Here is a 13,883-nt window from a genome sequence, read left to right as displayed (position 1 = left end):
AGGCCATGGACGTGTCTGCATCTAGTCACAGACAAGGAAGAAGAGAGCATCACATGTTAGAGGTTTCTATGGGGCCACACTAACCGCAAGAGAGGCTGGGATTGCAGTCAAGCTATGTGCTCTGGAGGAAAAGGAATTATGCGGAGAGTTTGGTGAACACAGCAATGACCACATCTGGCATTCGAGACCCTCCATGAGCTCACCCCTGCCTACCTGTACAGATTCATCTCACGTTTTGGCAACTTTCACTCTGGAATCTCAAAGTCCTCAAAGTATTATGGTACCCCCAGGAATTCGATGCTTTTGTGCAAACAGTTTCCCCTGTCTAGGGTGTTCCTGCCTCACTGTCCCGCTCCACCCCCATTCCCACGCTCATCAGCTAGTGAACCTGCTCAGGGTCATGCTTTCTATAAAGGCCACTCTAGTCCTCCCTAACTCTTGGCCCTGAAAGAGACCCCAGTGGCAGTTCTCCTTCCCTTACCTACTCTTCCACCCCACCCACCATACACTTCTTAGAATTATGTCTGTCTCCTCACTGCAGTGTTAGCTCCTGGAAAGGAGGGACAAAGTCCACCACACCTGTACATGCACAGATCCCAAAACAGGCCTGACACAGAGTTGGCCTCAACAAATGCTTGCTGAATGAATTGATGAGGGAGTGACTAAAAAGAAACTCGATGCCAACAAGGGCCAGGCAATTTCAGCAGCAGAACTATTCCTGCAAACACTGGACAAGGAAAGCATTCCCATTTGCAAGTGGCACATCCTCTCCTATCACTGGAGGGAAGAGCTGGAGCCTACAGCTAGACCTGCCCACTATGAGGTATTTGAAAGATGTGTGCTAGGGTGATAATAGCGACAGGAACAGAACTGGACCTCTCCCAGGGCTCAAAAGGGCTGGAAGTAGTGGGTCAGGAGAGTCAAAAATGTGAGGTATAACTAGTGGGAGTGGTCAGGAATTCTCCCATGGTAAGCAGTACTTGGCCATACGGGAGGACCTCTGGAACTTGGTGATTTGCCCACCTCCACAGCTGACCAAGAATTCTATCCCTTCCAACTTCCTCATTCCCTAACTTTTGCCAGTTTTCATTTGTTCCTTCATCTTTTCTAAGAACTCCTGATATGCTGCATGGCCACCCTTCTCCCAATCCCACCCCAGATATGAGGTATGATCAAAAACTATGGTGAATGTTTAAATTTTTAAAAATTTTATTACAGTAAAAGACACATTGCCATTAATCCCCCTCAAAATACTCCCCCTCGCTTCAAACACACTTATCCCATTGTTCTTGCCACTTTCTGAAGCAGTTCTGGAAGTCCTCTTTCATGAGTGTCTTTAGTTGTGCTATCATGGCTGCGTCGATGTCCCGAATCATTTTGATTTTGAGGAAAAGCCAGAAATTGCTCAATGCCAGATCCAGTGAATAAGGTGGATGAGGACATACCGTAATGTCTTTATCTGACAGAAATTGCCCTATACCAGAAGTGATGTGTGACATGGAGCGTTGTCATGGTGGAGGATGATTTACGGCACACTTTAAAACACACCTTCTCTCAACCATAGCTCATGCCCAACTGACTACATCAAACAAATTGAAACTTGTCACACACACACTGTTACTAAGGTTCAACACGCCGCTTCCCGTATTGAAGATCCCCGTCTTTCTGTCAGATGGCATTAGGCAGCAGTAGCATTCACTGTAGTTTTTGATCATACTTCATGTACATGCACCAGTTCTCCTCCAAGGTGACACAGAAACTGTGGAAAGAGCATGGGTTTGGGGTCAGATCTAAGTTCAAATCCTGACTGCACCACTTACTGACCTTGCAACAGTTGGTTTCCTTATCTGATAAAGTAGAGAAAAAAGTATCAACATTAATGGCTTACTGTGAGAGTCAAATGAGGAAATGTATGTAAATCACACATAGTGGATAAAGAAAGCAGGTTTTGTTGTGGTGACCTTATTATGACCATGTGTCAAATCTTCCCTAGGCTAAAGGGTCCTTGATGGCAAGGACATGGCTTCTTGTGAATACTGACTCCCCAACCCAGCATATAGGGCAGTGTCTGAAACCTAGTTGCTTAAGAAATATTTGTCAGTGAATATAGAGTTTTGTTAATATTAAAAAAAAAATTCTGGGGCTGCTGGAGGTCTCGGTTGGTTAGAGCACGAGTTCTTAACGACAAGAGTGCTAGTTCAACTCCCGCATGGGATGGTGGGCTGCGCCCTCTACAAGTAGATTGAAAATGGCGACTGGACTTGGAGCTGATGGGTCCTGAAAAAAACACCCTCTTCCCCAGTATTATCCAGTTAAAAACAAATTTTTTAAAAAAGATCCTGATACATGGCAAGTAACACAGATACACCAATCCAAAGCTTGACCCATCCTTTCTGAAGCTGGCATCCAGTTGTCACCATTTTTATACACACTAAGATTTGGACACATTATTGAAATCCTTCAAGGTGACTTCCCCCAGCTATCTTCAGGCTGCAATGAGATAACAAAGATATGTCTTCATCACACAATTACTAAAACATCCTTCTTCTTTTTTTTTCCTCTTCTTTTTTTTTTTTTTTGTGAGGACACTTGAAATATATTTACTAATAAAGACAACTAACATTCTGCTTTTACTTTTATTAGCATTTATATGATGTTAAATTTACACCTGGGCCATAAGTTTTTGTTTCTTCAGTTTCTTCTGGGAGATCTTTTTCTCCTGAGCAGCCTCCTCTTCTGGCTTAGGAACACGCTGCTCTTTCTCAGTTAGGACCATCTCAGTGTGGCAGGGGGAGGTCATGTGTGGGTTAACCCGCCCGTGAGCTTTGTTAAGATCTGCGCCGCACCCTGGGAGCTTTGTTCACCTGGCTCTGCTCAGTGACCAGAGAGTCTGCATCTAAACCCTGAAGTTCAGCGTCACTCTCTGCATTTTCAAGCATGTGCAGTAAAAATTCTGCACTCTTTTTGGGCCACTGACCCTGCGTCCAACCCCACTGTTTGTCCTGGGCACATGTCCCAACTCCACCATTGTAACAATAGAACGATACACATTGTGTTTGTAACGCTACATCCTTTAAATACTTGGTGGCTTTTCGGATATGCATACCCTTGATGGCCTGGGCAGTTTCACGAGTATTCTTAAAATGAACCCGTAGATTTGAACCTCTCGATTTACATGATTTTGTGGGGTTCTCTGGGTCAAACGAATAGCAAATCATTTTCAGAGGTCACCTCAGGCCATTTTCGGGAAGGGCTAAAACATCCTTCTTAAATTCCCATTTTGAACCATCTGCCTACGTTAGCTGGAGTTTGGGTTTAAACAGAAAGAATGTGGGCTCAGATTAGGTTGAGTTGTATTTGGGGAAGGGAGGAGCAGATAACTGGGTCCCTTCCACTTACTAAAAAGAACTTGTGCTGATCAGAGAACCCCCAGGTAAGACTGGGCTAGTCAAATCAAGCAAGTAACACAAAAGAAACTTAGAAACCTCTTAGGAAAGAAAGACAAGGTCATGGAGCAAGAGTCTGAGAAGGCCTCGCTCCAGCTAAAAATCTTTCAGTGTCTCTCCAGGGCCTTAGGACATAGGCCAAGATGCTTGGCTTATCATTCAAGCCTTCCAGGATGTGGCCACACCTCCAATCTCTGCAAACTGGTCCCTTCCTCCCAAATTTCACGCCATCATTATGTGCCCCACAGACCTGTGGACCTTAGAGCTCTTCAGCTTGTCTCTTGACCAGGGCCCAGTTTTATTTCTTCTCCTGTTCAGTGGCCTAGAGTAGTCTGGTCTTGTCTATCCATCAATAAACAGTTATCGCGGACTACTGTGTACCAACATGCTTCTAGAAGCTGAGGATAAACCAGTTAACAAAACAGATAAAATTCCCTGGCTTAAAGGAGGAAACAGATAATAAAAATGACCACATAAATGAAATACAGTACTTTTCTTTTTTTGCTAGGACTAGTAAGTGAAAGTGGCGACACAAAATTTGTGCTTATTTCAATGTATAGCTTTTGAAGCATCTTTCGTTGATGTTCTAAAGACTGAAGATAACACCCTGTACTTTCCTCTACCATAGCGCTGAAACCATTAACTGATATTTATAGCATAATATATTGTCCTTCTGACTAGATAGGGAGCTACTTGAGAGCAGGGACAGAGTTTGATTCTCATGAAGGTACTAGAGACTATAGTACCTGCTGAATGAATGAGGGAAGAATTGTGCCAATTCGGGGCTGTTTGTCCACAGACCCCTCGTAAACCCTTCTCAACATTTTTCAACTCTTCAATTATTTTCTGCCCTATAAAGTTGCTGCTGCTCTTGCAGTGGGCTTGCTCTTGTTTCTAAAGGGGTCTACTAGGGATAAAATCCCTTTGAGCTGAGATCCCTGATGGCATTATAACATCCTGGAAATAAGCATGGCTATTTTTCAACCTAACTCCATGAAAACAATTACTGCAAGAGTCATTATCTAGTGAGCACCTTCTATTACCAAGCACCGTGCTAGCCCCTTAACATATAGCATCTTTTTAATAAGTAAAAATTTCTCCTTGTTAATCCTCACAGTGCCGATAACCAAGAGAAATACATGGAAATTGCTAGCTGCTATCAATATTACTACGTCTAAAACTACCGTTTTCTCCTGCATTAGAACAATCTGAACATTGTTAAGCAAAGACATTGAAGCAATTTTAAAATTATTTGAGTCATGACAGAGAGACTCACAACTGAAATATTTACCTTTCAATTTCAGGTGAGGATGTTCCCAGAGATGGAAGATGTGACAAGTCCCTGCATCATGTGAGCATCAGAGAAAAGTTCCCCTGACAAGTCACGTGAGGAGACGGGAACCTCTGATTAAGGAGAGGATTAATTTTATCTTCCCAGTATTTCTGCCCGGGAAATGCTCTTAGGTTTGTAGAATGGTGCAGCTGGAAGGGTTCGTGAAGACCTCCTGCTTAGCTCCTTTGACTTATGGATGGGGAAGTAGAGGCCCAGAGAGCAGAGGTCCATCCTAATTGTTTAAATTACCTCCTTACACTCCCCACCCCAATCTAGAGTGTATTGAATGAACAAATGAACAAAACTGATGGAGGTGTTTGGAGCTTGATTTATGCATTCACTTATTCAGTAAGTATTTATTAAGTATTTGCCATTTTCCAGGCACTGTTCTAGGTCCTGGGGATACAATAGTACACAGAGCAGACAAAAATCTCTGCCCTCTTGGAGCTTACATTCTAGAGAGAGGAGGCAGACTCTAAAAATATATGCATACATGCATACGTACGTTACATAGCTTGTTAAATGGTTAATAAAAGTTAAAAGAACACAAGACTCATAATACCAGCATGAGCCAGGGAGCTGTGTCCCACACAACTAGACTAAGAAACAATGGCTTGAACCGGGCAGGGAGTATAAATAAATAAAAATAAAAATTTAAAAGAGCAAAGCAGGGAAGAGATAAGGAGGGACAGTGGGGGAGGAGGTGGAAACTTAAATAGGATTGTCAGAGAAGGCCTCACTTAGGAAGTGACAAAAGCAAGGCAGGGTGTGCAGATATCTGGTGGGCAAAATCCAGACAGAAGGACTAGCAGCTATAAAGGCCTGGTGTGTCCAAGGAACACTGAGGAAGTATAGATTTTGGGTTGAGTTCAGAGAGACAATTGGGGGCTGGGGAGGGGTGCACCATACCCTGAAGATTCTGTACCATCAATGGCTGGTTTTCTCTCATATTCATTCTTCTCTGTATTGTTCCCTTGCTCTGTGGCTTCTGGCTAGTCTTTAGCAATGGGAGGTACTGACAGGAGATTACAGAGAGGGAGGGAATAAACGTCAAGTATAGCTCCCACTTGCTATGATTCAAGTGGTATATCTAGAAGGGGCAACAGATCCCCATGGTTTCAGCTCCCACAAGACAGGCCTACCACAGTTTTGACTCTGGTGGGGCAGCTCCAGCACTTGGGGTCTAGTAACATGGCCTCCTCCATTATTCCTGCATCCCTAGAAATGGCAGCCTCCTTCATTTGCTACTCTCAGAGTTACCTCACCTTACTTTGGTTGCTCTTTCAACTCTTCTAATGCCTTCATAACTAACTCCCTGTATTAAATGATCTCCGCTAAATTACCTGGTGTGAGTTGTATTTTCCCAGGTGGGCCCTCACGGATATGGGATCCACAGGCCCTGTTAAGACTTGAGCTTTGACTCTAAGTGAAAGGGACAGTGATTGGAGCATCCAAGCAGAGGTTCATGAAGGGCCTTAAAAGCCTGGATGAGGCATCTGTATTTCCATAAATGTTTCTTGAAGACATCTGTCTAAAGTCCCACAAAATTTGTGATTGAACAGATCCCTGGTGCCTGCTTCCCTTCTCTCCACTTAGTGTTCAATAAATGGCATTGAAGACCCAGAAATACCAAAGACAAGGAAAGATATTTGCATATACTTGAGCAGTTTGCCCAAGACTTCAAATCTTTGAAGACCTTTGGAGGTCAGGAAGGGAGAGGACACCACAGAGGAAGGCTTGTCTCTGATTTCCCAGGAATGCCAGCGAGATAAAGAAGAAAAGATAACCCCCAGGGAGCCCTTCCCATATCCTAGGCACCCTGCCAGGCAATTTCACATCCAATGGCTCATTTAATCATATAAGAACACTCCTCAGTGTATAGAATTATTTTTATTTTGCAAACAGAGCTTCTGTGTTTCAGAGAAGTTAAGTAACTAATCTAAGGTCACACATCTTCCTATTCCATTGACAAATGGATCAAGGATCAGTATAACCCCTCAAGGTAGCCATCAGGGCAATGGAATGGAGGAGTCTTTGGGCAAATTCATTGGACAAAAGGCCAGGTCTTTGGACTAAAAGTCATTTTGCCTCTCAGTCTCAACTTTCTCATCTATAAAGTAGGAATAATATTGATGATATCCCTTTCAAAGGATGGTTTCAAGGGTTAAAATAAGCTATTGCATGATAAGGGCTTTGTATATTTTAAAGCTCTATATCAAAAGTTCTTAAGCTGGGTTCCATGCTTAAGGTTTGAGGTCATGAACCCCTTAAAGACGATGCTAAAATTTATATATGCAGGAATAGATCTGCTGATTCCACGCACACAAAAATATCTGACTTTCCTCATCCCTTTTTTATAGGTAAGCCTCTTGCTATGTGGATGGTGATTCTAGTATTTAAAGAAAGGGTTTTCCATTCAACATGGCTCCCAATTGTAAACCAACTAACTACTGTGTAGACTATGTACTCTGGACTTTCGAGGTTATTCAAGGTATTTTCAAGGACAATTTTTATTACTTGTGATTTTTGCCTCACAGACTGTCTTTAAAATCCAACCCCTGCATAAGATGTGACTCTTCTCCTTGTGAATTTGTGGCAAGAGGGTATGGGACTCCCAGTATCAAATTCTCAAAGGAGAATGTAACCCAAAGTTGGTTGGGGAGCAACATTCAGGACAAATATTGCAAGTCCTACAGTGTTAATAATGGTGAACATGCTATGATAATTGCCATTATATAGACATTTACTGACCACCTACTTTGTGTCAGGTATAATTCAAGAGTGAATTAGACAAATCCATGTCCCCACAGGGCTCACAGTGCTGTGGGGATAACAAACCATATGTAGTTGGCAGGTTTCTTAGAGGAGGTGGGATATGAGCTGGAGTCTAAAGGATACTAGGAATTTTAACAGGTGAAGTTGACAAAAGGGCCTGCCAGGAAGGAGGGATATCTTGGGCAAAGACATGGAGTGGAGAAAGGGCCTGCTTAGAGAATGCACAGCTGTGACTGGATACAGCCCGAGCTGTGGGATGAGCAGGGATGAAGCTGAAGACAGAAGTAGGGCCTGCCTATGGAGACATTCAGTGTCATCCAGAATATAAACTCTCCTCTCTGTCCCAATTTCCACAGTTCATTCAGCCCTTCCTTTCATTCATTCATTCCAGCATCAAATACCTATGGATGCTTTGGGAGACGGAAACCCTTAACCTAGGGAAAGGCAAGACCGACTTGGATTCTTGTACTGATTCGTCTGTTATCCAGCTGTGTGACCTTGTCAAGACCCTTCCCTCCTCCGAACCTCATTCTCTTCATCTAAAAATGGGAATAGGTATACCTGCTAATAATACCCAGTGGGGTGTTTGGCACTTAGTGGGAGCTTATCTCATGTTAGTTAAATTGGGCTTTTGGAGGGCATCAAATGAGGTAGTAGATGGTCAAGTAATTAGGAAGAAAGACCAAAGACAGACTCAAAGTCCTGCATTATTATCATGGTCACTGACCTTGAGCAGCTCTCCCTCCATCTGGAGGCAGCAGATTCGCAGCCCTCTCCCATCACACCAAGCTCCCTCTGCTGCAAAGGAGACAGGAGAGAGATTCATCAATCACCTGGGCTGATGCCAGACATTGGAAATCTCCCAATGCATGCTAATGCCATTGACCTTCACTGAGACGTGCTGGATTTTCAGACAAGCTTATTTGACTCTGATTCACCTTTGGAGAAAAGAAAGGTTATATTATTGATATGAAGAAATAGCAGGAACAAAAAAATCATTCAAACCACAACAATTCTCCCCAGGCTTCAACCTTTGCAACTTCTGTTTAAGTTCAGGTGACATACCCTCTTAAAGAGGTCTTCACGCCGTCATCATCCACTTGCTTGATTACCTAACAAGTGAACAGTGGTCACTTTGAGCAGACCCACAGCCAGGCCCTGGGAGCACCAAAAGAACACAGAGCAGACCCTGTGGTAAAGCTGCTGGTGTAGCGGCAAGAAAGGTGCAGAACCATGGACACAAACAGCTGCACACATTAAGGTGTGATGGGTCATAACATGGGAAAGCCCAGTGTATTGTGGGAGCCAGACAAGGGAGCACTCACTAGCTCGAGGTGGAGGTTTTGCAGATATCAGGCCATCTACAGGCTGGGCCCAGCTACAGCCCCAGGGTTCCCTTTCACTGCATCTGCACACACCATGCCAACAATGCAGCAGCCTTTCTTCTGCACCAGGCTATTTCATGCCTCCACACTCATGACAAAGAATGCAAGAATAGGGTTTGGAAACCAAGGAGTAAAGCCCCTTCCTATAAGAGAGTTCAGACAAGGTCCCCTAAGGAGATGCTTGAGCTGGCTCTTGGAACAAGTAGAAGGTCTCCCAAGGAGCTGTCCAGGGCCACCGTGTAGCACGTGGGTAGAAAAGGAAGCATACAAAGTTCATTTCAACTGGAGCATAAGATAAAAGTGGGGAGAATGCGGGAGTTGAATCGGGGGGCAAGGTCAAGGTGGCTAAGGGCCTTGGATGCCAGGCTCAGGAGTTAGAACTTTATCCTGTAGGTGACAGGGAGCCCTTCATGGGTTGTAAGCAGGGCAGTGATTTGGGCAGCCACCATAATGACCCTGGGACCCTTGAAATAAGTGCAGATGAGGCCAGGCTTCTGTAAACTGATACAGAGAAAGCTGGCATCTGACCCAAAGAAAAGAACGTGCATTCCAGGCCCCAACAGAGCCTTAGCCAGTGAAGCAGTCCCTCCCCCTGCCAGCCCTCAAGGAGCCTCGGACTTCCCAAGGTCACCCTTTCCTGATGATCTTTGATGTCTCCAAGCATTTCTCCTCCACACTGCAAAACAATCACCTTTTGGCAGGTTCTGCGCCAAGGACAGATTTGATGGCGAGCAAATAGCCCACTGGAGAAATAAAATGCTTGTGTTTCTTCAACAGGGAAAGCTGTTGGGTTTTTTATTATCATTATTATTATTTTTCTCTGAGCTGAACAAGTGACAGGACATAATAATATCATTTATTCTTACTTGCTCTTGCAAATCAGAACTTTTTAATATTTTTCTTTCAAATGAAAATGCCATTTATCATTATCAAATGAAGTGCTAATGAAAACAACATGTAGAAGAAACACATTCACACAGCAGAGCATGATGGAGCACCTTGTCAGCAGTCCATAGTCTCGCCGTTAATTTGATTTCTGCCAAAAATCACTTAAGTGAGACTCGAGGATTTTTTTTTTTCCCCTCACTGCTCCAGGCCCTTCTACTGAGGCCTGTTTATTCCCTTCTCCCAGGAAGGCTCTAAAATCCCGAGCCAGTTTTCATCTGACTTTTAATGGAACTCCCATTGATTGCATGAGAAATGTTTGCATGTCGGGGAGTGTAGGGAGTTATCCTTGCCTGTCTGTGTGTTACTGCTCGTTTGGCTGCTGGATTTTGGCTGTGTCCTTGTTTAGGTATGTGTGTGTTTGTGTACTTCAGTCTGTGTGTGCCTCCGTACGTGAGTATGTGTTTGTGTCCTTATGCCAGGAGGACAAGAATTACTTCTACCTGGTCCCCACTGCAGGCGCAGTATCTGGCCTATTGCCTGATACATGGTTGGTACTCAATAACCATCTGTTAAATGAATGCTAAGTGAATGTGTCTGCATGTCTTCATGAGGCATGTGTTTTTGTCTATACGGGTTCATATCTGTGTGATTCTCTTTACATGTGTGGGACCTTCAGAACAGGAACTATCCCTGAATCTCTAGTGCCTGGCACACAAGAGGCCCACAGTCCATATTTATTGAGTGACTATGTCCATAGGTTTCCGTATTTTTTTAATTGAGGTAAAATTTATGTAACATAAAATTAACCATTTTTAAGTACAGTTCAGTGACACTTAGTATGTTCATTCACAATGTTGTGCAACCATCACCTCCACCTAGTTCCAAAACATTTTTATCTCCCCAAAAAGAAACCTTGTACCCATTAAGCAGTCACCCCACATACCTGCTTCCCCCAGCCCCTGGCAACCACTAATCGGTTTTCTATCTCTGTCTCTACAGATTTACCTATTCTGGATATTTCATATAAATGGAATCATACAATGTGTGATTTGTGTGTCTGGCTCCTTTCACTTAGCATAGTATTTCCAAGGTTCTCCATATATGGTTTTATGTCCATATGTATTTAAGTCTATGGGTGTGTATTTATTTGTGGGATATTTGGAGCCACTGCTGTGTCCCTAAGACCTAGCATAGGACCTGACAAAGAACAGCTTTGAAGAAAACTTCTCTTGGCATTCTTTCTTCCCCTTCCCTGCCTGGCACCTCTGTGCCTTTGCACAGGCTGTTCCTCAGCCCAGATCGCCTTTTCCACCCCCATCTCTGCTGTTGCCGAGCTAACTCTGAATGATTCCTAGGTGATCTTTCCATTTTTTATCGACTCCAGGCAGCTTTTTCTGACCCTAGGCTGGGTTCCAAGACCCTCCTCTGGACTCCCATTGCCCCTGTGCTTTCTTTTGTCACTGCCTCATCCCACTGTGCAGTCACTCTCAATCTGCTTGTCTCTCTCCCCACTGGGTCATGAGTTCCTAAAGGACAGGGACTGTATATTCTTCACCTTTGCATTCCCAGGGCTTAGCGTAATGTTTAGCTTATAGTAGGTGTCTCATAGTGTTGGTTAAAAGAATGAATTAATTTTTAGTAAAAGACATACAGTCTATGCAGGGAATGTGCAAAAGCTCTAAGGCAGGAGAGGGGACATTCATTTTTTTTTTTCAATTGCTGCAGTTTGGTATGACTTGCAGCCTGGTGCTGTGAATGAAGAGGAAAGTGAGAATTTAAACAGAGAGCAGGAAGTAGGAATGGGCCTATCATGAACCACCCTGAAGACAATGGGATGTACTGGAAGGGTTTAAGCAAGGTCATGACATGGTCAGATTTATGTGCTAGAATTATTCCTCTAGCTACTAGGTGGAGATGGGTGAGAGAGGACAAGAATGGATGAGGTTGGACCATGTAAGAGAGCTCTGCAGAAGTCTAGGCAAGTGATGAGGGTGGCTTAGTCCAGAGCAGTGGCAGTAGAATTGGAGACAGAGACTTCAGCAATGCTCAACAAAGTGTGGTCTGTGAACTGGGGCTGACCCGTGAAGCATAACCAGTCTACAATGAGAGAAGTACAAAAAGGGAAAGGCGAGAGCAAGGGCTTAGAAACCTTTATACCAATTTGACATTGCTGAGCTGTTTCTATTGTATTTTATAAAAGTATTGGTCCAAAACATATTGGAAATGGAAAAATAAAAGGTCCTTCACCTGAGGTAGTTTAGAAGACATGCTAATACATGGAGTATGTTGAGGAGTAGGAGAGAAAGGATACAAGGATGCCCCCAGGAAGAATGTTGACGACAGGGACCATGGCTGAAGTATCTCTGTGTCCTCAGGACCCCCTTGGGGAGGAAAGGTTCGGAACTCGCAGGAGTCGTCAGGAGTTGATGGTCCTGAACACGTCAAATCTCCTACAGGATGCCAGGAAAGGTATCTTAGGGTCTGGTCGGGTTGCTATGACAAAATACCATCGACTGGATGGCTTAAACAAACAAACAAAAATTATTTCTCACAGTTCTGGAGGCTGGAAGTCCAAGATCAAGGCAGAGTCAGTGTCTGGGGAGAGCCCGCTTCCTGGTTCATAGACAGCCATCACCTTGCTGTGTCCTCACATGGAGGAAGGGACGAGGGAGCCCTTTCAGGACTCTGTTATAAGGGCACTAATCCCATTCATGAGGGCAGAGCCTACTCACCTCCCAAAAGCCTCACCTCCAAACATCATCACATTGGTGGTTAGTTTTCTTTTTTTTTTAATGAAAGTTTATTGAGGTGACAATTGTTAGTATAGTTACATAGATTTCAGGTGTACAATTCTGTATTACATCATCTATAAATCCCATTGTGTGTTCACCACCCAGAGTCAGTTCTCCTTCCATCACCATATATTTGATCCCCCTTACCCTCATCTACCAACCCCTTTCCTCCCCCCTTACCTAGTTTTCAAAATATGAATTTTAGGGGGACACAAACATTCAGTCTATAGCAAAAAGTAAGGACAAAAATCTGAGTCCAGAAAGAAAACAGAATCTGAGCCTCAGTGGCCTGAGCCACAGGAGTCTAGCTGTGTGTTTCCTTCTCCATCTTCCTCCAGCTTTGCCCTTGCTCTACTTAAAGGTACAGGGTAGTTGGAGCTTCTGTGGAAACTGGGAGTCACAATGGACTCCTCTCAGTCCTTCAGTTCCCCACACTTAATTTGCCACCAAGCACTGTGATCTCAAGAAGCAGTAGAGTGTGGGGTTGAGAGCATGGACTCTGGAGCCAGACCACCTGAGTGTGAATCCTGCCTCCAACACTTACTAGGTATATAACCTTCAATATGGGCCTGTCTCTGTGCGTTATTTTGGGTACTAAATCCATCACATGTCAAGTGGTTATACTGGTGCTTGGCATATGACAAGAGTTCTGTGTTTGCTGTTAATGTTATTATATTGGTGGCTTCAACCTCCAAAGTCCCCCTGAACATATCTGCCCCGCTCTCTACTCTTGTACCACTGCCCCAGTCTAGGCCACCATGATTTCTGCCCAGACACAGCAACAGCGTCCTCCTCAGTGGCCTCCCATTTTCCGATGGACTGTCCCTTACTCCACTCTGGCCCCAGAAAGCTCTTTCTGAATCATACATCTGACCATAGGTGGTTCACCCATCCGTGGTTCTCCATTGTCCCCAGAATGAAATCCAAGCTCATAGATATAACTCACAAGGCCCTTTGTGATTCAGCCCTTTCCTATCTCTCAGCCTCAGCATGTGCCTCAATTTCCTTTTCCCTCCACGTGTCAGCCACGTGAGCCTTTCTCAGTTTCCTGAATGGCTTTTGCATATTCTGAGCCCTCTGCTTGGGCCACCAGCCCAACTCCTTCATCAAACCAACTCCTCTGCCTCCTCCAAGTCTGAGCTCAGTAGGCGCTCTTTCTGAGATGCCATCCCTGACTCCCCAGGCAGAATTGGGAATCCCTGTTACCACAAACCCTGTGCCTCCTTGACATAGGCCTAACCACAGAGTGTTGTCACACGTCTTC

At 44.2% G+C, this 13,883-nt stretch overlaps 1 pseudogene across 1 annotated transcript; it reads right to left on the bottom strand.

The window, feature by feature from the left end:
- Positions 1 to 2,639: 2,639 nt before the first annotated feature.
- On the bottom strand, positions 2,640 to 3,218 carry LOC308501516 (large ribosomal subunit protein uL22-like; annotated as a pseudogene). Its single transcript has one exon. The product of its transcript is annotated as a large ribosomal subunit protein uL22-like (transcript).
- Between the last annotated feature and the right edge of the window lie 10,665 nt (positions 3,219 to 13,883).

The sequence above is a fragment of the Rhinolophus hipposideros genome, assembly GCF_964194185.1.
Source record: "Rhinolophus hipposideros genome assembly, chromosome: 8".
NCBI classification, from domain to species: domain Eukaryota; kingdom Metazoa; phylum Chordata; class Mammalia; order Chiroptera; family Rhinolophidae; genus Rhinolophus; species Rhinolophus hipposideros.
Note: the sequence above shows the minus strand (reverse complement) of the source record. Positions and strands in the feature narration are given on the sequence as shown.